Source organism: Fukomys damarensis, unplaced genomic scaffold (genome assembly GCF_012274545.1).
Source record: "Fukomys damarensis isolate Sample0158 unplaced genomic scaffold, DMR_v1.0_HiC HiC_scaffold_26, whole genome shotgun sequence".
NCBI lineage: Eukaryota > Metazoa > Chordata > Mammalia > Rodentia > Bathyergidae > Fukomys > Fukomys damarensis.
Window position 1 is genome coordinate 4854694 of NW_022900938.1, and position 22712 is coordinate 4877405.

Consider the following 22712-nt stretch of genomic DNA (forward strand, 5'->3'; position numbering starts at 1 on the left):
TTAGAGATCTTTGAAATCTGTGAACTTGAAATATATTTTCTGGTAAATTTTACAGGGAGAGAGAGGGGGAAATAGAGAAATAATTTATTCTAATCAGTAGTGTGTGTTTTACATTTTTAAAAAAATCTGAAGCTTAATTTGTATTTCATGTCGGAGGATTTTTCTATGCCAAGTTACTGCTTCTTCAGAGAGGACTGCTCTGGATAAAGTCACTCTTGATGCATCAAATCCAGGAGTGAGTCCCAACTGCAGCATGCTCTGTCCCCAAGGCCAGCTTCCCACCTTTGTTATCTAACTACGTGCTTATCATACTTAGAAACACCGGTCATCTCCAGCCAACTCATGCATACCTAATTTTGTATCAGAAGATGTCTCATACATTTACTTTGTCTTTGTTAATATCTGTACGGATCGTAGCAGACCGCACACATAAGTCTTCTTACACACATGTATCTATGTCCCACCTCCGAAAGACTAAGAATCCTAAATATATCACTATTATCATCATGTCCAATATGATTCATATTCTTGTCTCATTTCACTTTTTTCAGATCGCCTAAAATGTTTATGCATTTGTGATGATTTAGGCAGAAAAGTCAATTTGACCAGAATATCTTATTCCTCAGGCTTTCTGGCCAAACAAGATTTTCTTATCTCTAAAGCCAAGGAATTTGGGAGTGCCGTATCTGATAATTATTTTTCCACCCTAAACTCGGTCACACGTGTGACTTTCCTGTGATGAATTCTCAGTCTCAGGATGAAGCCCAAGTGTGTTCACAGAGGCGAGGCAAGTTTCAGGCTGCAGAAATGGCATCCACGTGTGATACATTCTAATTAGATTTTGCTGGCATCTGGGCTGGGATCGCTTGCATTAATATATCCTCCGCAAGTAGAAAATGCAGTATTAAAGGCTAATGAAGGAGTCTTGATACAAATTTATAAACACTTCAAATTAAGTAAAAATTCAAGCTGTTGGGTTCTATCCAATTTTATAGGCACAACATTTTCTTAGACTCCTGCTGCCTACAATCTGAGGAAATTGTGTTATCAGATATAAAAGGGCTCTGTTGATCAATTTAGGATTATAAAATTCCCAGAGTTTTCTTTAGAAGAAAAGGATTCTGCCACATGTTTATTAGAGTTTTCCAAGCTGTGCTTCATTAGATTTTCATTCTTTGTTATTGCTGTTGTTCAATTAAAAAAAGTGAAGCAATTAGGCCACAGTAGGTGAATTTAGTGAAGTTCTTAGTAAGCTTCTAGAGCCTGGGTGCAAATCTGTCTGTCAGTCTGTCAAAAGGGTGACTCAGCTGGTGACTGTGCCCTAGAGCAGCTGGCTTAGAATGAATAACGGACACTGCCCAAGCTCTTCAGAGCAAAGCACCGAAAAGCAGTCAAGGAGTCATGACTGGACATCTCCTGCCCAATGGCCGTGTTAGGCACCTGATCTATGTTTTCATTTGTTAATCACTTTTTCTTTGATGATGGTCCTCTCTTTGTTTATAGCTTCCTCTAAGTGCTCGCAATGATTTCCATAATGTTCCTAATGTTTCAAGAACACTGAAGTAAAATGTATTTTCATACTATTAAGATCTTTTAGACTTTGTAATCTATGAGTGCATTTTTAAGTACAGTAGATTTTAAACTAGGACCCAGCTCTACCGCATCAGTGGCCTGTCTTTTCACTTTATACATTCTTCTAGAACATTCTAGTAATTTTCTGTATGGCATTTATTCCATCTTATCTCGGTGTCTTTTTAAGATACCAGTTCAGATCCAGCCTTGGACACTTGCCCTTTGTTCAGAGAGTGCTGAGTGGTTACTCTGACGTGCTTTGGATATTTGTAGTCCATAATAAATATGAAATGCTTCTGTTCCATCATTTAGAACAGAATCGTAGCCCTGTTACTGGGTCAGCTACTATATGTGGCAGGAAGCACATTCTTATCTGTTACTGAAAAGATATTCTACAATGTGTTTTATTTTGCATTTTATAGTCATTTGCTAATTTCTTGGTTAAGAAGAAATATCCACTCTAAATAACTTTAAACCTATCGTCATCTAATTAAGTGCTTAAGTAGTTTATTTTGCATTCCTTCCTACATGATTCTCACAATAATTTTCCTCATGATTATAAATATATAGAAATAGGTCAGAGACCTTTAATGTTTTTTGTAGGAACACGCTGTCATATGGAAGGGAACTTGTGAACTCAGTGAGACATAAAAATGAATCTGGTTACTTCTTAATTGCACTTTGTTCCAGAATTGCTCGAGTGTTATTCCAGACACATGCATACCTGTCTGTTATGGAGACATAATCCATTTGTGGCTGTATAATATGTTTATTTATTAAACAAATATTTACTGCAAACCTATTAGGTTTGTCATGTGTCTAAGTGGAAAGAATGAGAGATATGGCTTGAGTCTGAATCCTGGGACACTGGCTTTCCTTACAAGCCCTTAGAAGCTGTGAATCCACAGGCATCTCCTCGACTCCATGGAGGGAGAAAAACAGCCACACCCATAGGAGAAATGAACAAAACACACACTGATCACTAACGTGCTTTCTGCCCATAGACTCTAGCTTTATGTACAACCCATGCTTTCACAAGTTTGCTTAGACTAGAGAGAAAGAATTTTCTAGGTAGGTACCAATATTATCTTGGATAATTTTAGGTTTACTTATAATTTTTTACTAAGTTTCTGTTTATCTAAGAAATTTAGCCTAATATGGCATATGCTTTTCCTGCTTTTAAAGAACAAAATGCTGAAAGAAATGCAGGACCACATGTAAATATATATTGGTGAAGGGTTTAACAAAGGATTTAGCAGAATTTCAGGGAATGGCTACTAATTGTACTTCTTCCCTTGGTCATCAACCTTTAGTCATGATATATGTGTACATATTATATTCTGCCATGTTTTGTGACTCCTGGTCTCTGAAGGAGTGAGGTATGCTGTTCACTAATAAATATTTACTAAACACAAAAGCTGTTTCTTAGCAATCCTTTAGATCAATTTTATTATTTCCTTTATTCCATGAATGACTGTGAATATATTCTTCTAGAAAATTATTTTCTTTGTATAATATAGATGCCTTCAATTAATACGGGGGCCATTATCCAAGCTTCCTGAAAATGTCACTTAGTTATAGTTAGAGAGCAATCTAGTGTAAAATTTCTAAATAAATGCTTTGTCTGTTTTGTTTCCTGATCACATTTGCTTTTAGCCTTAAGAAAAAAAAAATCAACTCTGATGAAGGATTTACAGTCTAAACTGAATTCATTTCTGGAACCATGGCAGAGCACATTTTGATGGAATACTGCCAATAAAATATCACGTTTGTTGAAACAATGTAGACAGAAAAGAGTGGAAAAAAAGTACATACTTCATATGATAAATCTACTCTTCCACTGTTGGGCGTGGAGTGCTAAGGTGGCCTCACAAAGCCAGCAGGAACTCACTTAATAGTAACTCTCCTTCCAGCAGGGCTAGGAAGACCCAAGCCTGCCATTAATTTTGCATTTGATTTTAATAATCAAGACTTCTATTTATAGGGCTCATCTTAAATTACAGAAAATGTTCCCACATATTAACTAAGAACAAAACGCAGCATCCATTTTAGCCCAAGCCTTTGACAGATGGCACAAATAAAGGTTCAGGGAAGCCAGGCACTGCGGGGTATTTTAGAGGGAGGCACTGTGTCCCTGTCTCCTGTGTCCCAGACCAGCATGATGGGCACTGATATTGCCGTGTTGGGAGTCCAAAGGTGGTGGGGCAAGGATATCACTGCTCAAAGCCGTGAGGGGGGTCAGCCTCCTTTTTTTTTCCATTTATTCAGTGATTTGTTCTCCTCTGCTTTTTCTTCATGAATAAACATGACACCACATTTGAATACATGTTGAGATAATTAATGAAGATGCATTAAAATTTACAACTAAATAAAGTTTTTCACATAGTCCAAAGAAAAATGCTGAGGAGATAAATTCTTCCTAGAATATCCCTCCAGTGGGATTCCTTTTTATGAGCTCAGTTATCAAATATAGTACTCTGCGCTAATTTTTATCTCTTTGAAATGTCTTCTCCCTCCAAGGACTGAATGTCCAATCCTCATGCAACTTCCTTAACACCTAATCTGGCATCTGTGTAAGATCTGGGGTATCAGCACAGTGCTCAGATTTGAGACGTCCTAGTTGTAAGACACACACAAGTAGCTTTGCAGGCCCTTGACAGGCACAGTGCCCCAGGACTCAGCATGCTGTTCTTTTGTAATTTCCCGGGGAAGAGTTGCGGACATGCCACTGGCCATTGTGATTTTCTCTTTCTCAGTTCATTACCAAACACACACACCCCTCACACCATTTTAAAGGATGTACCAGTCATTAATGGCCAGTGCTCTAAGAGTGAACCATCTCCCTGACCACCCAGTGGATCAAAAGGCTTCCGTTTCTCACAAAGTTCCTACTTCACTGTGTTAGGTGGATCATCATCCTCTTTAAAAACGTGGAAGATTAGAAACTCGAGTCTGTGCACCTTCCTCGTGTGCCAGTAGCAACTGCTAGTGTGCAATCTATAACCTCAGGAAGATTTGCTACTTCTGTTTACTAGTACTTGCCTGAGTGACTGAAAGTTTCCTTGTCTCTGCTGCTCTGGGAAAGAGAGGAGAAAAGAGGGATGGAGGGAGAAGGGAGAGAGGGAAGATGAGAGACAGAAATTATAGTTTGAACTGATGCGTTGGTCCAAATATGAAAAGGGAGGCAGTGTCAGGCTTTTAATGGTACTTTATAGCTCTTCTCTTCATTCTGATATACAAATGTAACTTTTCTAAATTTATGGAATGCAGAGATATTTCCTGACGTGCTGACTGCTTCTGCTGAAATGTCGATGGAGAACCATAGCTCTTGATCCTGGGGAATTCAAGGTGGAGAGAAAGATAGTCAGAGAGGGGAAAGCTGTGTGCCTGGTTGGTGACAAGTGGAAAACAATTTTACAAAACCCTTCAGGTTTCAAGGGCTATGTTTGAGTGATCATTCTCTAATTTCCTCAGTGTTCTTAATCTTATATTTGGATCCAGTGTATATCATAAGCTCTGTAATGACCTGCAGTGACCCACATATATCCTCCCCCCTCCTTCTGTCTCTCTTTTCCTCCCCGCGTCTCTCTCTCTTCCTCTCCACCCGTTATTTAGGAGTTTTACACTGAGAAGGTCTTACCAACATATGATTAGGACAACAAGCAACTCATTTCTGCAATGTTTCTTGGAAGAATACAAAGCTCATACTAACAAAATAAAATAAGCAATATCTTAGTGGGAGTTTCATAAACTCTACTAGTTGTTAAAGCTTGAGTGAGGACATATGCATATATATATATATATACCTAGAAAAGTGAAGACTTATTAAAGCAAGACATTTAACAGATCGCTGATGAAACCTAAAACACTGGAATATAAGCTAAGGAATAAGATCCTACATGAATTAACTATCTTATGACAGGGGGAGGTGATACCTAATTTAAAGATCAGAAGTCTTTTAATTGAAGAAAGCCAATAACATTCATGGATTTCAAAGGAAACAACGTTATATAATGTCTACATTTCTACAATAAAGTTCACACAATGTAAGAAGTTGTAAGGTAAAAGTTTTTAATTGTAAATACAGAATATGACATAATTCATTAGGATAATCTAAGTGGATGTAAGAATTTCACAGACACACACTTAATATATTGAACAACATTGGAGTGATTAAAATATGTTGCTTTCTAATTTTGTCATGAAATATATATTATTTTAACCAGAGCCATAATTCAGAGTTTTAAAAATTTCAACACAATGATTATTTCTTAAAAATTAAAATAAATGTGCAGAATTTCATTCATAAATTACTGAAAGATGGTGAAAACTTAGTTGACAAATAGACTGATGACAAATAATCCAGGGAAAATTTGAAGAATGTGTATTATATTTCAGATATCAAAGCAGATATACCTAGAAAACATACTCTTTACATATATTATTGTGTAAAAATATTGGCAGTGTTTCCTTGGTATTTCTTCTTCATTTAAATGAGTGAAGTCAATGTTTATGCTTTTTGTGTCAAGAAAAATGAGAACTGGGGTCAGAGAGAACTGAATTTTAATCATGGCTCTGACACTTTCCTGCTCAGTATTTTTCAGCAAGCCAGTTCACCTTTGAGGATGCCACCTGACTTGTTTTCACAATGGCTTTGTGCCTAGCTCTCGGGATTCTGGGAGGACCAGCGACACGGAGAAACACTGATCTGGGAGGCGCGCAGTACAAATGTGGCACATGTGTGATGTTCCTCTGGGCTGTTACTGTGTCACTTATGGCACAGATCTCAAATCGGTTCTCCACACGCTACAGATCTGCGACAGTCAGGCAGATGCCTCTGCTAAATTTGTTTAATGAGTTGTTAAAATATATATTTCAAGAGGCACATTGTAAAGTTGCTTTGTGGGAAGCTGTGCATTGGTTCTAAACCCTTTGTTCTGTTTTATGTACACTGTTTTATGTACACACTGTTTTCTGGGTAATGTGCTTTTTTGCAAATGTTACTGAATTCTCTGGATATTAGTAAACATTCATATTTTATTTAAGGAAAGGGATATATTTCTGAGAAGTGTGTTGTTAAGTGGTACTGTCATTGCAAGAACATTGTGAACTGTACTTAAACTAAGAGTTTCCCAGTGCAACAACACTGGGAAACGTAATCTTGTGAATCACACCATTCCAGTGTGTCCCATAATACATGCTATAAAATTCAATTATCTTGCTTTTTCACTATGTCCATATGCCTAATATATTTTTGATACAAAGTATGCATTAATTATTTTATAAATATATATTAAATGAGTTAGCAAGAAGTCAGAGTGAAAGCGTACATTTGAAAATGCAATAAACAGACTTTATTAGCATTTACTTTGAGGTTCACTAAAGAACAAAGTAGATCACTTCAAATGTATACTGTTTTAATCACTTGTACATTAGGAATATGTGAATCAATACACCCCCAGTTTTTTGCAGAGTCCAAAGTATGTAAAAGGTTTATAGAGAGGAAAAGTCCCATAAGGACGTGACAGTGCCATTCTTTTCAAGAAGCCTGGTGATGGTGCAATGCTCTGAGGGAAGCTTGAAGGGCACTTTTTCTGTGGTACAAAATTCTGTCCAAGACGAGCCTGAAGCCCTAGCCCACATGAGCCTGGACTCGGATGCTCATACGTAGGTCAAAGCGTTGACTTGCGTGCTCACACACGAGTAAAGCCCCTCTTCTGACCTCAGCAGCTGTACAGTCTCCTCTTCCTGTGGAGTTCAGGGCTCCAGTCTGCCCTGCTGCTATTTTTAAATAAACGTGAAGACATCCAGAAAAACTCCCTGTGCCCCATTATGACTCCTACGAAGACTACACAACTTAAACGCCTGAGCACGCGCATGTCTGGATTCACCTTCCGTAGCCCGCATCGGCTCCTCCCTGCCGACCTGCGCAGGACCAGCACTCAGACTTTTCTGCCGGCTCCCCTTATTTTTTTCTCCTCTCTCTTTCAGAGAGTGCTTGTGGGTTCTTCGTTTAGCTCAATAAAAACAAGTTAATTATCCACGTTTTCTCCTCCACACGTGTTACTTGCTCTGCTTTGAAAATAGGAAGTGGGTATCTTTCAGGGTTTCATTCACGCGTCTCTACCTAGAAAGACACATAGCTAATTATGTAGTTAGCTAATGATCCTCTTTCTTTTGTACCCAAACAACAAATGAAATAAACAAAATATCTTACCGTGGAATTCCACCACCTTTTCCTCATTTAAAACATATTCTTTTAAACGCTACTTTGAATGTGTTGATACTCCGTCGGATTTTGATTTTTCTGAAGATAAATCAAACTATATGTTTTCTTTGTAGGTAGGCCTTTTTTCGAATAAGGAAGGAATAAAGGGAATGAAGTCACTAAATTGTTTTTAATGACTTAGGAAGCCTTGGTAGACAAGGGTAAAATGTACACAGCATTGGAGGAGTTAGAATAAGCAGCAAGTGAATTCTTAAACTTCAAGAGTTACAGTTTTCCCTGGATTGGGATTCTGGAAGAATAAATAAGCACACTGTGCTCCAAGAACACAATTAATTTAAAGGGCTGGGGATTTAGCTCAGTGGTTCTGCTGCCTGCCTCTCAAGTGCAAGGGCCGGAGTTGGATCACCAGTAACAACCACAACAAAAAAAGGAAAACTAAAATTAAAGGCCGCTATGCCTTTTAGGCTAGAATGAGAGAACTTCGTAAGGGCATTCTCAATCTTTATTTCAAGAGGAATCTTTGCCAATTAGCTTCCCACCCGCACACAGAGCATTACTTCTCTGCACCTATGTAACCTCCAGTGCTTCTAAAAGAAGACAAAACTCTCTTTTTGCTATGTTCCTTTTTCCTCCCCTTCTGTCTCAGAGAAAACAAGCTTTCCTATGCAGGGTGAGATTTAAATCCTCAAAATGTTCATTGTGCCTGTAGTTGCTTAATTTCTGAAGTGCTCTTTATCAGCTAAAAGAATCCTCCCTGATTAGCAGTGCCACAGAGGCGCATGATGAGGACTGGAGAGTGGCCCTTTGGGCAACCACGTGAAGATGAGCAGACCAAGCACTGACTTTTACTTGCATGGTGATTACACCTTGTAGAGTAAATCAGTGACGCTCTTCACCCCTGCATTTAGGCCGCTAGCAAAGTGACAAACAGAAAAAATACTGCAGAATGTGATTTTTGTGCTTTCCTCCGTATAACCAAGTTCGTGGTGAAGGAGGAATTGTAAAAATGTCAACATTTGTGCTGGTAGAGTGAGAAACTTGATGTATAAGCAATTAAAGTTCAGTTTAAAATAAGCCTTTCCTTACGTTTCTTATTTACATGCCTAATTTTAATAGACTTAGAGTAGGAAAAAATAGAATTTCTGAGTTAATAGCTGATGAGTCAACTTCTGTGTTATCAGCCGTAAGGAACATCTGCTCTTACGGCAGCCACTCTGTTTGTGGAATCTCTTTCTGCTGTCTTCTTACTCTTGGACGCCTCTCTCACTTGGAGGAACAGGAGCATTTGGTGAATTACCTTCCAGTACTGCATGATACTGACTGAATTGCATTTGAAATTTAGTCTTATTTAAGTGTTTACCTGTGGTGGATTTTATTTCTCTAAAATCACTTTTCTTTTAAGAAAATAGTTGTAATTACCATTCATTGGTCAGATTTATTTATGGTTATCTCTTCAGAACTTGTTACACTGTACTTTGACCTTTTCTCTGCAGTCCATACAGTGATTTAATGATATTTGTTTCATATTTTCGAAGGTTCTTAGAGAGAAGTGATTATGGAAGGGGTGTTTAATCCACTTGGGTGCATTTTGTGGTCAAGGATGAAATGTCTCCTTCAATCTATGCCTGACCTCTGCAACCAGCTTGGGCTTTGACTTTCTTCAGCGCTTGGGTCAGATCCACATCTGTGGTGCTTCCCCTGAGCGCCATGCCCAGCCTCGATCTATCCACTTGATTGCATCTCACCAGCGGTTTAGTCGCTGAAGAATCGCCCTGGTGTCTCTTGGACATAGTCGCTGGACTTTGGCTTTTGCATTTGTGCCAGTAAACTTATTATTATTTTGTGAAGTTCTCTGTGAAGTTTCATGTCATAACTGAGCAGAGAGTGGGGTAGTTTCAGAGATTAAAGTCCAAAATCTTCCACTACTGGTCTGTGTCTCAATTGTTTTTCTGAAAAATGGACAATGATCTGTACCTTTGATGGTGTCATCATGTTTCATTAAAGGCATCAAGTTTGGTTTCTCACGACTCCGTATCTAATATAGCATGCATGTTTCACAGACTTTAGTTTAAAGATCTTGCTTCCTATGCTAAAAGATATGTACATCGATATGGACAAGTTTTAAAATATTTTTTACTCATAAAGTTTATTGGTACAATTTGGTTGTACATTGTAATCACATTCATAGTAGGGAATTCGTACCTGTCATGATATCGCTTGCTTTTTATTCCTCTCCCCTTCCCCTTCCCTCTGTTCCACCCCTCAGCCCCGCCCTATTTACAAAAGCTTAGTTTCTATTATTTCCTTCTTTTCTCATGTTTTCTTCCCCTTCTCCTCCCCCATAGTTCCCCCTCTCCTTTGAACATTTTCTTCCTGTTTCACAATGTCTATTATATACTTTGGCCCTAATTTACACAGTTTCTCACACCAGAGAAATAATTCGGTATTTACATGTGTGTCTTACTCATTTCATTTAAGAGTAGAGTCTCAAGGTGTTATCTATTTAGCTCTAAATGTCTCTAGTTTATCTCTCTTTATGGTTAAGTAGTACTCCATTTTATAGATAAAACAAACAACCACATTTCTTTTTCCAATCACCAGTTGATGGACATTTGGGCTGTTTTCAAGATTAAACTATTGAAAACTGTACCACTATGGACATGGGTGTGTATATATGGCTATGGTGTGATGCTTTTAATTCTTTGGGAAGATATTAACAAGGGAAACAGCTGGTAGAACCTCTAGTCTTAGTTTTTTGATGTATCTCCATACTGATTTCCACAGTGGTTGCACCAGTCTACACTCCCACCAGCAGTAGAGAAGGGTTCCCACAGCCCCGCTGGCATGTGTTATTGGTTGATTTCTTGATAGCAGCCTTTCTTTCTGCAGTGAAACAGAATCTTGGTGTTGTTTTCATTTGCATCTCACGAATGATGCTGAACATTTTTTCATATGTTTATTTGCTGTTTCTAGAAATATCTATTCATTTCATATACCCATATTTGGATTGGGTCTTTAAATTGGGGTATTGAAATATTATATGACATATAAACAAGAATTTAACCATATCTTTTTAATAATTAGTTAATTTAACTGATTTTGAAGCAGGACATAGCTGAAACTTTCCAGCTTGTCATTTAGAGTTGACAAAAGTTAGACTCCAGCAACTGTTAGCTAACCAAAGATCCTACACACTAGGCAAGATTTAGGTTCTCAACTTTTAAAATTTGACAGTTTTCTTCTTATTGGTATTGTTGTATGAATGCAATTTGCTTTTTAAACTTAAACTGCTAAGACTGTATGTGCAAATTACTTTATTTTCCAAAGGCTAAAAATCAGAGATATGGCACTGTATAAAAGAAAAGAGAAAGATCATATATTTAGATCTCTTAGAAACTTTTTATGTGTAAAATGTATAAACAAAATATTAAAATAGAAAAAACTTCAGTTTACCTGGTTTCATTTTTAATGAAAAAAAGGCCGGGGGAGAAAGAAAACAACTACTCACCCACAGTTTCTAAATGATTTCATATTTTTAGGTGCATCAGAAAAGGTGTTTAAATTTCTAAAAAGTAATTATTATCATTACTTTTCTTTTTACTGGGGATTGAACTCAGGTACTTGCACTTGCGAGGCAGGCAGCAGAACCACTGAGCTCAATCCCCGGCTCTCTAAAAAGTAATTATTAACTCTACAAGTTAATACCTTGATATTACTTGAAAATATTATTACCCATCTAAATTATGTGACATAATTGGGAAGTTTCAGTATCCAGATTCTTGGTCGAGTGTTTTCCTCAGCAAATTCCTTCTTGGCATTCTGAATCTAAAGTAAAAAAAAATCAGTCCTGAGATCAGGAACAGAGAATAAAGTAAATGGTAATTCCCCCGAGGAAGATAAGTCAGGACCACAGATGTAGAGCTGTTACCGGTTCAAAGACATCCGCCTAAGCGAGGCTGAAAGTAAGAGCCGGGAATGCGGACAGGAGTCGGGTGGAGGTCGGCATTTCCATTTCCAAGAAGAAGAAGAAGAAGAGCCTGGGTCCTGATCCTTTCTGCTCCTGCAGCCTCGCCCGGAGCAGCTGCTGTGTGAGCGCTGTCCTCTGAGGCCTGCTGGCTGCTGATGGTGAGCCAGTCTTGGAAAGTCGGGCTTCAAGCATCACCTCATTTGTAGGCATAGTATGCTTTACACAAATCATAGGAAAGCTGGCTCGGTTACTTTGTTCATTGCTGGGACGCCACATCCAACACCTAGTTCTTAAAGGAGGAGAGGTTTCTTTTGGCTCACGTTTAGGAGTTCCAGTCTTGGCACTGTCTGTGTACGGTGCTAAGGTTGAGGGGGAAAGCTGCTCCCAACAAGGCGTGCAGGAAGCAGGGAGACTGAAGCCAGGAGCCGGAAGGGAGTTCTCCGCTTCCGGTCGGCCTCCCTCAGACCCACCTCTCCCTCTCGGGTCTCACCTCCTAACATCGCGTTTAGGTCGAATGCCCACAGAGTCTCACCTCCTAACATCGCGTTTAGGTCGAATGCCCCACAAACCAATCACCTTTCCAAAGCTCCACTTTTGAGCATACGAGGCTTTTTGTTCTTTGCCTTTTTTTGAGGGGAGGGGTAATCCAAATAGAAATTGGAAATAAAGCTATTCCAAAAATCAAGTTTGGGAAGTAAAATCAGTCTTTAAATTATCTTTTTGACACACAAATCTGGCTAGTGCTTCATTTAGTTTTATTTTTTTAATTTTATTTTTTTTCATTAAGTTTATTGGTACATTTTAGGAATACAATGCAATTACATTCATCGTTGGAAACTTGTACCTTTACATGACAGGTCTTGGTTCTTATTTTTTTCCCCATTCCCCTGCCCTCCCTTCATCCTCTCCACCCCTCCTATTTACAAAGGCTTTGCTTCCATGTTTTCCTTTTCTCATATTTTTTCCTTTCCCTTCTTTCCTTTCCTCTACCCCTCCCAATTCCCCTACTCCTTTAGTCCTTTTCTTCCTATTTCACAATATCAATTATACATTTTGATCCTTATTTACACTTTTAGTTTATCACACCAGAGAAACTATATGGTATTTACACATGTGTATCCTATTAATTTCACTGAAGAGTATGTCCTCAATGTGCATCCATTTAGCTATAAATGTCTCTAGTTTCTCTTTCTTTATGGCTGAGTAGTACCTTCTTTTATAATTAAAAACCCACACCTCTTCTTTATCCAGTCTCCTCTTGATGGGCAATTGGACTGTTTCCAAGTTTTAGCTATTACAGACTGAGCTGCTACAATCATGGGTGCACCTATTTCATGGCTAGTCCTTTATTAACTATTAGCCAGCAATGTTCTATGATATTCTTCAGTGTTGGAATATTTAGTGTAGGTTATAATTTTTTAAATGTTACGACTCCTGAAAGTTAGGGTGTCAGGAATTCCCAGTCAGTCTGAGAATGTAAAATTTCTTGTTCCCAAGCTCCACAGCCTGATATTAGTTAGGGAATTTTCTAGCAATACCGTGGCAGGAAGCATTGAGTGGTTTCCTGCACTGATTGCCCTATATGTTAACTTGTGTTTGGAGCTTTAACTGAGGATGTCATCTGGGGGCATGTGCATGTCTCCGGCACTTGCTCCTGAGCTGAAGTATGCTGACATCCCAGGCAGTGTAAAATTGTGTCCTTATTTTGTGAGGGTGAAGATGAACACTCGATGGTCAGACGACCTACTCAATTTACTAAGTCAATATTCTTCTGTCTGTAAAACCCTAAGGTAGGGTCATGGATAGTCAAGGAAAGCTCCTCGTCTGACAGGTATGTGACACGATGAGGGAGAAACTCATAAATAATAACAATGCCTCTGTAAATCATCTGCTTGGGCTCGAGATCCCTGCTTCACAGTTTAGAACTGAGAAACACATTTGAGTGTCTAGAATTGGCCCACACTCCTATGCACTGTTTAATATGTGCCCTGTTCCTCTAGAGCGCTTTGTGTTATGCACATTTTATCCTACGTATTTTGTAAATAGAGGCAATGGCAACATATTTGCTCTATATTGGAAAGTCTAATTTGGACTAGCCCCTGCAATAAGCTATTTATGCTTTTTGTTGCTACTTAAACAGCAAACCTGCCAAATAGCTATCATTATACTTATCATTATTTTATGGAAGATGACTTGGAGTCTGAGAAATCAAATTGTCTAATGAGCATCTTAAACCCTCAAAGCTCTTGGATTGGCAGGGGGCAAGCAGCACAGGGTAATATATTTGCCCTCACTCACTGTGGCCTACTTCTAACTGCCTTGCGTATTTAATTTCTGAGTCTCATTTTCCTACTCTGTACAATGGAGGTCACTGGAGAAAAGAAATTAATGTTCTTGTAACTCAACAAAAATAAAGAGAGAGCCTATGGTATCCAGAGAGCTTCATATTGTCTTGTGTGGATGATAAGGCATGTGAAAAGGTATTCACCAGGCACCGCACCAATCCCTGGACTTCATGTATAAAACAAACCTAGGAAATCTTTTAAAGGCATGGAGAAGGCAGACTGGCTTTGAGCATCAGGACCTGGGGAATGTCACGGTGGTTTGTTTCTCAAGTGCTCTTCCCATGTTCTGTCATGGATGTAGAGAACACCGTGGCCCAGAGGTGATGGAGCACAAATGAAGGACAGCAACAAAAGAAAAAACACACCCACTTCTCAATGCCTTGGTCTGCAAAGGGTCAACTCTTATAAAGGTTAGCACTGTGAGATGAATCATTTAGATCTCACCTGCTCTATGGTAGCCAAACACCACAGGAAAAAATATGTGGCTGTATCGGTGTTCATGTTGGCAAGGGAGAATCCAGTGGTTTCCACAGATGTCTATAATAAGGCACTTCCTCTCTCTCTGCATATGTATTATCAAATATATATATATATATATGTATATATATATATATATATATATGAATAATGTCTTGATATAATGTATTTCAATATACATGAGGAAAATCAGAGATGTAGGATGACAATCAAACTAGTTTGGCTTCCTAGAAGTCAATGAAGGAAAGGCTCAAAAAGAGATTAAGCAATAAAACCAAATACTGTTTGCAATTTTCAGAATCAGTGGTTGAATTTTCAGGTAGGAGACCATTTATGAACTTCTGAGTGTCACAGTGATTGAATGATACGATTAAAAGTCATATTGCAGTAGTAATGGAAGCATGGAGTTTGGAAATAAGCAAGAAAGAAGAGGAGGAGTGTCAGTTTTTAGAGCTAGAAGCATAAAATAGAGGAGCAAAGAATACAGTTGGAAGGAGAGGAGATACAAGATAATTTAAATAGGAGAAAGGGAGACCTTCCAGGAAACAACGCCGGGATTGGAGGCTAAGATGATGAAATTCCCAGTGTATTTATAGAGTGCACCAGTTGTAGCTGGTAGCTGTGCGATGGCCTTTTCCTGTGCAGTAGACCTAAACGTGGTGGACCCAGCCCTCAAGAGGCATGGTCAGCTGCTGCGGTGAGGCCTGGCAGGAGCGCTGCGTTCCAGCTTGTGGGTGGATCCTTTTAAAGTCTTTTAGAAATCTCAAGGCTAATTCTAAGTCACTGTGCTTCAGATACTGAGAGTTTTCCAAGTATTTTATCCAAGAAAACCACACATAGAATCACCTGCTGCCATACAGGTTTTCTTTATAATGTGTTTTGTCAATGAATTTAAAAAAGTACGGATTCTGCAGTTGGTTATTGTGATGATTTGGTCCATAAAAGATGACGAAGGAAGACCTTCACTGATTGATTATTGGGCATTTCGTAGTGAGTTGGTAGAAACACCTTTCCCTGTAATTTTTAATGTGAGCATCACAAACCCCCTTAAGGACAGGAAAAGATGTCCCCAGACGCAGGATGGAATCTCCCTGCCTCTGGTCCCCTCAGCTCTGCAGGACAGGCTGTACCCTCGGCTGCTCGCACCGACAAAGTCTGTAAGGCTCCAGCGTTGCTGTACCCCTGTGGCTCTGCTGCAGGAACCACAAAAGCAGCGATCTAGCATCCACTGCATGCGGCTACAGCAGGTGAGGAGTTCTGGAGCCAGCCTAAGAGGCAAATCTGATTCTGCCACAGAAGCCGTGTGTCCTTGGAGAGTCGCTCTGTGCACAAGACGCACAGCCGTTTAGGGACTTAACTTAGGAAACCCACAGGTTACATTTGTAAAACACTAAAAAATACTTGTGATTCCCGGGGAGCACTAGCACACTGTAGTCTGGAGCTCCTTTTCCTTATTACAGTAGACAGCACTTTCTAATACCTTCATAGGCTACAAGTAAATGGAATCAGAGAGCAAAATATCTCAAAACATAAACATGGAGTGCTCAAAATATTATCTCCTCATATGAAAGGGGGAAGTGTCTAGAGATTTAATAAACTTTCAGAAAGAAGAGATGGTTAATTGTCAGCTGACATTTTTACTGGCTTGATCTTTTTTTCCTCCTTAAATTATAAATAACTGGATGTCTGGGATGCAACTGTATTTCCTTTTCTATCTATTCACAGTTTCAAAGGATGACCGCTAAAACTCTCTTGGCTTATAAATGATATCCTAAGGCAACTACATCCTAAAATAAAAGGGAAGGTTTTTGGTTCCTGTTTAAAACTGTTCTGTAGGCTACCAGGGACCTCCTACAGAATATCCCTATGGAAGACAGAATTTCTGGTGTCAGGAATGACAGAACACTGTTTGGACTGAGAAACCTTGTGGGTAATTGCATTTTCATTTGCTAGTGAAGCAGAAAAATCAACATGTTGTGTGTCAAGTGCAATGCAAACTGCTTCTTGGCAGTGTGGCGTTGAGCCATTGGTGAGAGAAGTACCTAAAGCTGGCTGTCAGGGGAAACTTCACATGGGTAAGTCTGATGTAAAGGAAGCAGGGAGTCTGCATTTTGATAGAATCAGGAAGAAAGGGCCCTTTGGCTTGAACCAAATGCCTTAGGGAACTAGATCTCCTGTGAAATCCGATGCTCTGATGGCTGATCCTAAAGTCTGAAAATGAAGTAAGTCTTAAAAGTCTGCCCTGTGAACATTTCTACCTTGCTTGGTCCAAAAGATGAAAAAAGAAAACCCATAAAGAGAAGAGGAAGCTCACCCTGAAGTAGACAGGGTTTTCAATTAAAAATAGTAGCAACATGCCAGTTATAAAATTCAGTCGACAGTGTGGTGTATTTCTAGAGACTCAAGGAGAGGATAATTAGCGTATGTTAAAACAGATTTTTAAAATAGTAAAAACAGCTGATTATTTGAATTCTTGCAGAATGGGATTGTTCAATGAAAATGGAGTATGGCAACAGTAAATCAAAGAATTCACAGTAGAACTATTATAAAGTTGGATAAAACTGTTTGTTCATCAAGCTGGGTGTGGTGACGCACATCTGTAATCCCATCCCAGTACTTGGGAGGCTGAGGCAGGAGGATCGCTGTGAGTTCGAGACCAGCCTGGGCTACATAGTGAACTCCAGGTCAGTCTCAACTACATAGTGAGACCTTGTCTCAAAAAACCAAAAACCCAAACAAAACAGACCCTCCCCCCAAAAAAACCCTATTTGTTCATCATCATTGAAAATTCCACTTTATAACATCATGGTGTGTGTGTGGGGGTCTGGAGCCCAGGGGTTCATGTGGCCAGCCCTCCCTTCCTCAGGTTCTTGCTCTTGCCCTGGTGCGGAAGGCGAGGCTGGAGTGGGGCTGACTCAAAGCCCAAGATCCCCCAGGTCGTCCAGCGAGAGATGAGGGACTCAGAAAACAAAGTGTGAAGCAGAGGTTTGCTTCCAATGCTGGGAAGGCGGGGACAGAGCTCCCGAGCAGGGAGAGCTCCTGGGATGGTGCCCTTGCTCTGCCCGTTTTTAGGGGGGCGGTAAGCCAGTTAGGGTCTTAGCCTTTGCTGCTGGGGTTTGTGCTAGGTGGGCTAGGTTTATGGAGTGTTGGGGTCTCCAGTGGAAGAATAACGGTTCTGCACACGGAGGGCAATGCCAGTAGCCAGTGGTCATTTCTGCGCCATCAGCCAGGCCACGTCAGCCTGGCCTGCATCTCTGCTGTCTCCCGGGTCACTGTCCCCCACCCCACTGCCACTCGGGGGGAATGGCAGGAGCCTTGTCTTTACCCCATAGGGGAGGCACTGGGTTGCCTGCATACTGGGCTTGTTGCTAGGGGTTTGGCCTTGCAGTTTGAGGGGGGATTCTGCCAGCCTAGTGTCTGCACTAGGAGAGCAGTGTGGCCTTCACAGAGGCAGGTGTCAAAGCCACAGATGTCAGCTCTAACCACCGAGCTCCTTGGGACTGCTTGCTGCTCTCAGAGCCTGCCTTTCCTGTCCTCTGTAAAGCGCGCGGGTCTTTTGACCTTCCGCAGGGGTCAGTCCCAACCCTATAACTCCACAGACAGAGCCACAGTAAGATTTTGGTGTGCGAATTTAAAGCATTGCACACTGTGCCATACAGGTGTGCATGTGCACACACATGTATGTACAAATAGTGTTTATGTTAGAAAAACGGCATCAGTTTTAGTGAAGCTGATATATAAACAGCTATTAAAGAGGTAGCAGTATATTTACCTATGTGATATATAATTACAGCAAAGGGATTTTATGAACTAAATAGTTTTCAAATGTCTTTGCACATTATTTACATACAGTGTTTACTTACAGGGCAGAACTATTATAAACAATGCTACATTGAATGAATGGAGTGGATTATTTTTATATAAGATGAATTGTTGGCATTGGGACTGTTGGAACAGTAGATAGCATATTCAAATTACTGATAGGAAATGCCAAATTATAATGTAAATGTGATGATATAAGATTATTATTCTTGCATCACCCTGCTTTGGCTTCTGTTCCATAAAATCATCAGTGAAGCCTTATAGTTTTTCGTGTTACCTTCAACTAATCCTTGTGATTCTTTTCTCCAATATAGATCTATATTCTTTCCTTGGAGTATATTAGATAGAGTGAATAACTCAATATTAAGAAAATAGTCCATACTTTCTCCCTCATTCCCAAATTTAGCAGAAATTCTTCCAGTATGTTAAAGTTACTCATTTGATTCCTGGGAATACCTTGGTCAGGTTAAGGGAAATTTATTCTTTCCTAATTTTCTGAATTTTAAAATCAATAATTATTGTTGAATTTGAACAGACACCATACAGTTGATGCCAACTGTGTTCTGTCTGTTCAGTTCTGCTTAAGATGTGTAAAATTTCTTTAAACTTTTTGTCCTTCCTTATCCTGTTCTGTAAGTGATAAAATTTTTATCGTTCAAGTATATAAACTAGGATCCAGTTTTGAGGACATCATTGTGTTCCTTTGGCATTATATGTCCCTTTCCCCAAGATTACTCTGGTCTCCTGTATAGGAGGAAATGTTAAATCCATGTGGAACCTGCCAAGAAAAGGCATTGTGGGCCCTTGATACACTCAGTATAATGGCCAGTGTCCCTAGTAAACAACGCAGAATGATCGTGTCCAGTGCTCTCTTTTTAGGACACACATGTGAAATCTTCTAATCATCCTAATTGTCCAGACACCAGTGAGGGGATGCAGTTATTTTTCTTTTCTTTTTTTTTTTTGTTATGACATAAATAGTTGGTGGACTACCATGTTCACGCGTGCCTAATGTGTGCATGTTTATATTTCATTAATTTGCTTGTTCTTTTTTCTCTGAATAGGTTGTGAATAGTATCAAGTTTACTATTGTCACTATTTCTAGAAACATCCCTCACTATAAAAAAGCCTTGGAAAGGACAGAAAAAAGAGCAATGGAGAAATAACACCTTTTTGGTAGAAAATACTTTAGAGAGATATCAATTTGCATCTGTTCTTTGTGTAGTTTTCTCTCCACTTTAAGCAGGTAGTTTATCTTGGTTATGCTTTGTTTGTTTCAGAGAAGAGCTTGAAAATGATATTGCGTGAAATTTGTCTCCACCCACTGCTTTCCTCCTCACTTCCTTCAACTATTACTATTTTTTATGGTACCAGGGATTGAACTCGGGTCCTCGAGCTTGTGAGCCAGGCGGCAGAATCACTGAGCTACATCCTCAGCCCCTCTTCAACGTTAAAGAAAAGATTACTGTGTATGTCACAAGGTCAAAGATTACAGGGCACCAACAGAAGGCTGAGACCAGATGTGAGGAAGACTTTTTGATTAGTGTAACAAGAATAGGATTGTGTAATCTATCACTCATATATTTCACGTTTTCAGCATTTTATTTTTGTTTTTGGTTGCATGTCAGTATATAATATAAAAGTGGCACAATCACATAAATATATGTATACCGGCACTGATAGATATAATTTTCTGAAGCGATGGAAATATTCCATACTTGTACCATGAAATATGCCAGCTGTTGTAGCCACATGCAGGTGTTGAATACTTGAAATATGTCTAGTTCACATGACAAACTGATTTTTATATATTATTTTATTCTATTAATTCGAGTTCTAATAACCATATGACTTAATGGCTGCCAGACTGTATAGAATAGATCCATACTTTTTTTTTTTTTCTACAATGGAGATAGAAACTAGGGCCTTTGTGTTGAGCTACATGTCCAGGCTTTTTATTTTTTATTTTGATTCAGGGTCTTATTACATTTCTCAGGCAGGACTTGAATTTGAGATCGTCTTGCCTCAGCCTCCCAGAGTGTTAGAATTCCGTGCATGAGCCACCAACCCCGACCTCACTAATGTTTTATATGCAGCAACATCTTAATAAGTGGCTAGCGATAGTGACAGAGATTTTCTCTCACTCTTACATATCATTGCTCTAAAATCTTTCTTACGTGATAGCAGTAGTGGTGCTAGCTGAAAAAGAAATTAATATTTTATTTAAATTTATAAGTGAAGTGATATTTATATGTATAGTTTTCACCTTATTTTTTCTCATCATTCAAAATAATAAAATAAGAAACATGAATACACACCTGATTTTTTTCTGGAAAATATAGAACAAATTAATATTTGATTATAATATTTATCATGTCTACTCAAAAACAGTAGTAAAATACTGGACTGTATATAGACTACATGTAGAGCCTTGTAGAGTAAGCAAAGAATATGAGTTACATTTCACTTGAATGTGCTAATCAACTACTATTTGATAACATCAGCATTTATGCCTGGAGTTGTTATTAGCTGAGAGGATTTCTCTTATGATACAAAACTAAATAATGGATAAATTTAATGAAGGTCACAGAATATTCTTCATTTTATTAAGGTTAATTGTAAAATTAATTAGATTCTTTTGTAACTTTGATATGAATAATATACATTAGTTTAGGGTTGATCTAAAGTTTGAAATTTTTATCTAATCATACTTTTTATAATATTTCAGTAAATATAAACACAACATTTGAAAATTCAATTTGACAGCCCTTGTGGAAAATAACCTTCTCACTACATATGTACTGTCATAGATTCTCTTGTCTGTTAATATTATTATTTTTGTAAAATCTGCTGCATACATGATAAAATGAACAAATGCAAATTTGCCTGCACAGTGATGTGTTTCATGGACAATGGTAAATTCTCTTTAGAGGGACAGATAGATATGGAGCCTGTGCCCATGAACACTCAGTCCTCTCCGGTACTGCTCCCCGAGCTCCGCTTTCCAGACTCCCTGAAGTGAGCCACTGCTCCCCTGGCCCTTCTACCTCCATATCCCTGACTTGGAACCAGCTGGCCACAGACTGAATCCTCTGAAACCATGAGCCAAATACACCTTTTCTCCTTTAAGCTGTGAGTGCCAGGTTTTTTTTATTGAGCAGGAGAAGCTGATTAACACAGAAGGCAAAGTGTGGAGAGAAACCTGTCCTGTGTTTTCCCCACTTCCTTTTCTTTATGTCACTGTGCTGCCCTGTCTTCCCAGTTGACTTGCCTGCACTTTAGCCTCTGACCCTTGTACAGCATTTCCATGGGAGGGGAGCGTGTTGGATTATTTGTGGTATTTCATAATATGTTACTTTATGTTGATTTTGTAACCTACTATCCCAAATTTATGCCGTATCACAAATACTTTTTTAGTTTTGAAAAATTTGTTTGACTTGGCTGGTTCTCTGTTGGATATTTCCCAAGCCCAGTCATGATGTTGGACTCTGAGGAGAATCCATGACTAAATTCATTAACGTCATTTATAGGCTATGAGACTGCAATTCCTGTTTCCTTGCTGGCTGTCAGATCAGCACAGTGTTTGTCCAGGTTTCTCTTACATGTTCCTTTTGACTGCCCTTTCTGTGAGTAAGTCCGCTTTTAGCCTTCAGCTCTCTTCAACTCCTTGTTCTGTCTCTTCTCTAGATCACATCTGGAAAATTCTCTGCTTTCATGACTTCCTGTGGCTAGACTGGGCTATTTGGACAATTTAGAATAACCATGATCACAGCTGAACAATCCCATTTTGCTATTGAAAGCAGCACATTTGCAGGTTCTGTGAATTTGGGTGTGGACAACTTTGAGGGCCATTTCTGCTACCCTGAATCTCACAGCCCCTTCCAGCCAAATAACAACAGACCTAGTCTCTCCACCTGCACCCCCAGGCAGCGGTACCGTGGGCTCCAAATCAACTCTGCAAATTGTTCCTTGATACTTTAGGAAGGAAAGAAGCTTCCTGTTTACTGGGTCCTTCCTCAGAAACTCCAAAATAGTCATTGAAATTTTACTATAGAACTTCTTCAGAGAAAAACGAAAGCACCTTTTTTTCTGTCCTCAGAGGGTTGATCAGTGTCTTACTACAATTAATGGAAACCATACTTGAGGGCTTTGAACATGCTACATTTTTAAGCAGCCCTCAATATGTTTTGGGGTGCTTTTTGCTATTCCATTTCTTGAGACTTACTAGAGAAGAGTATGAAAAATGTGTAAAAGCCCATTTATAGCTGTGGGCAGCTAACTTAGAAATACTCAGTGTTTA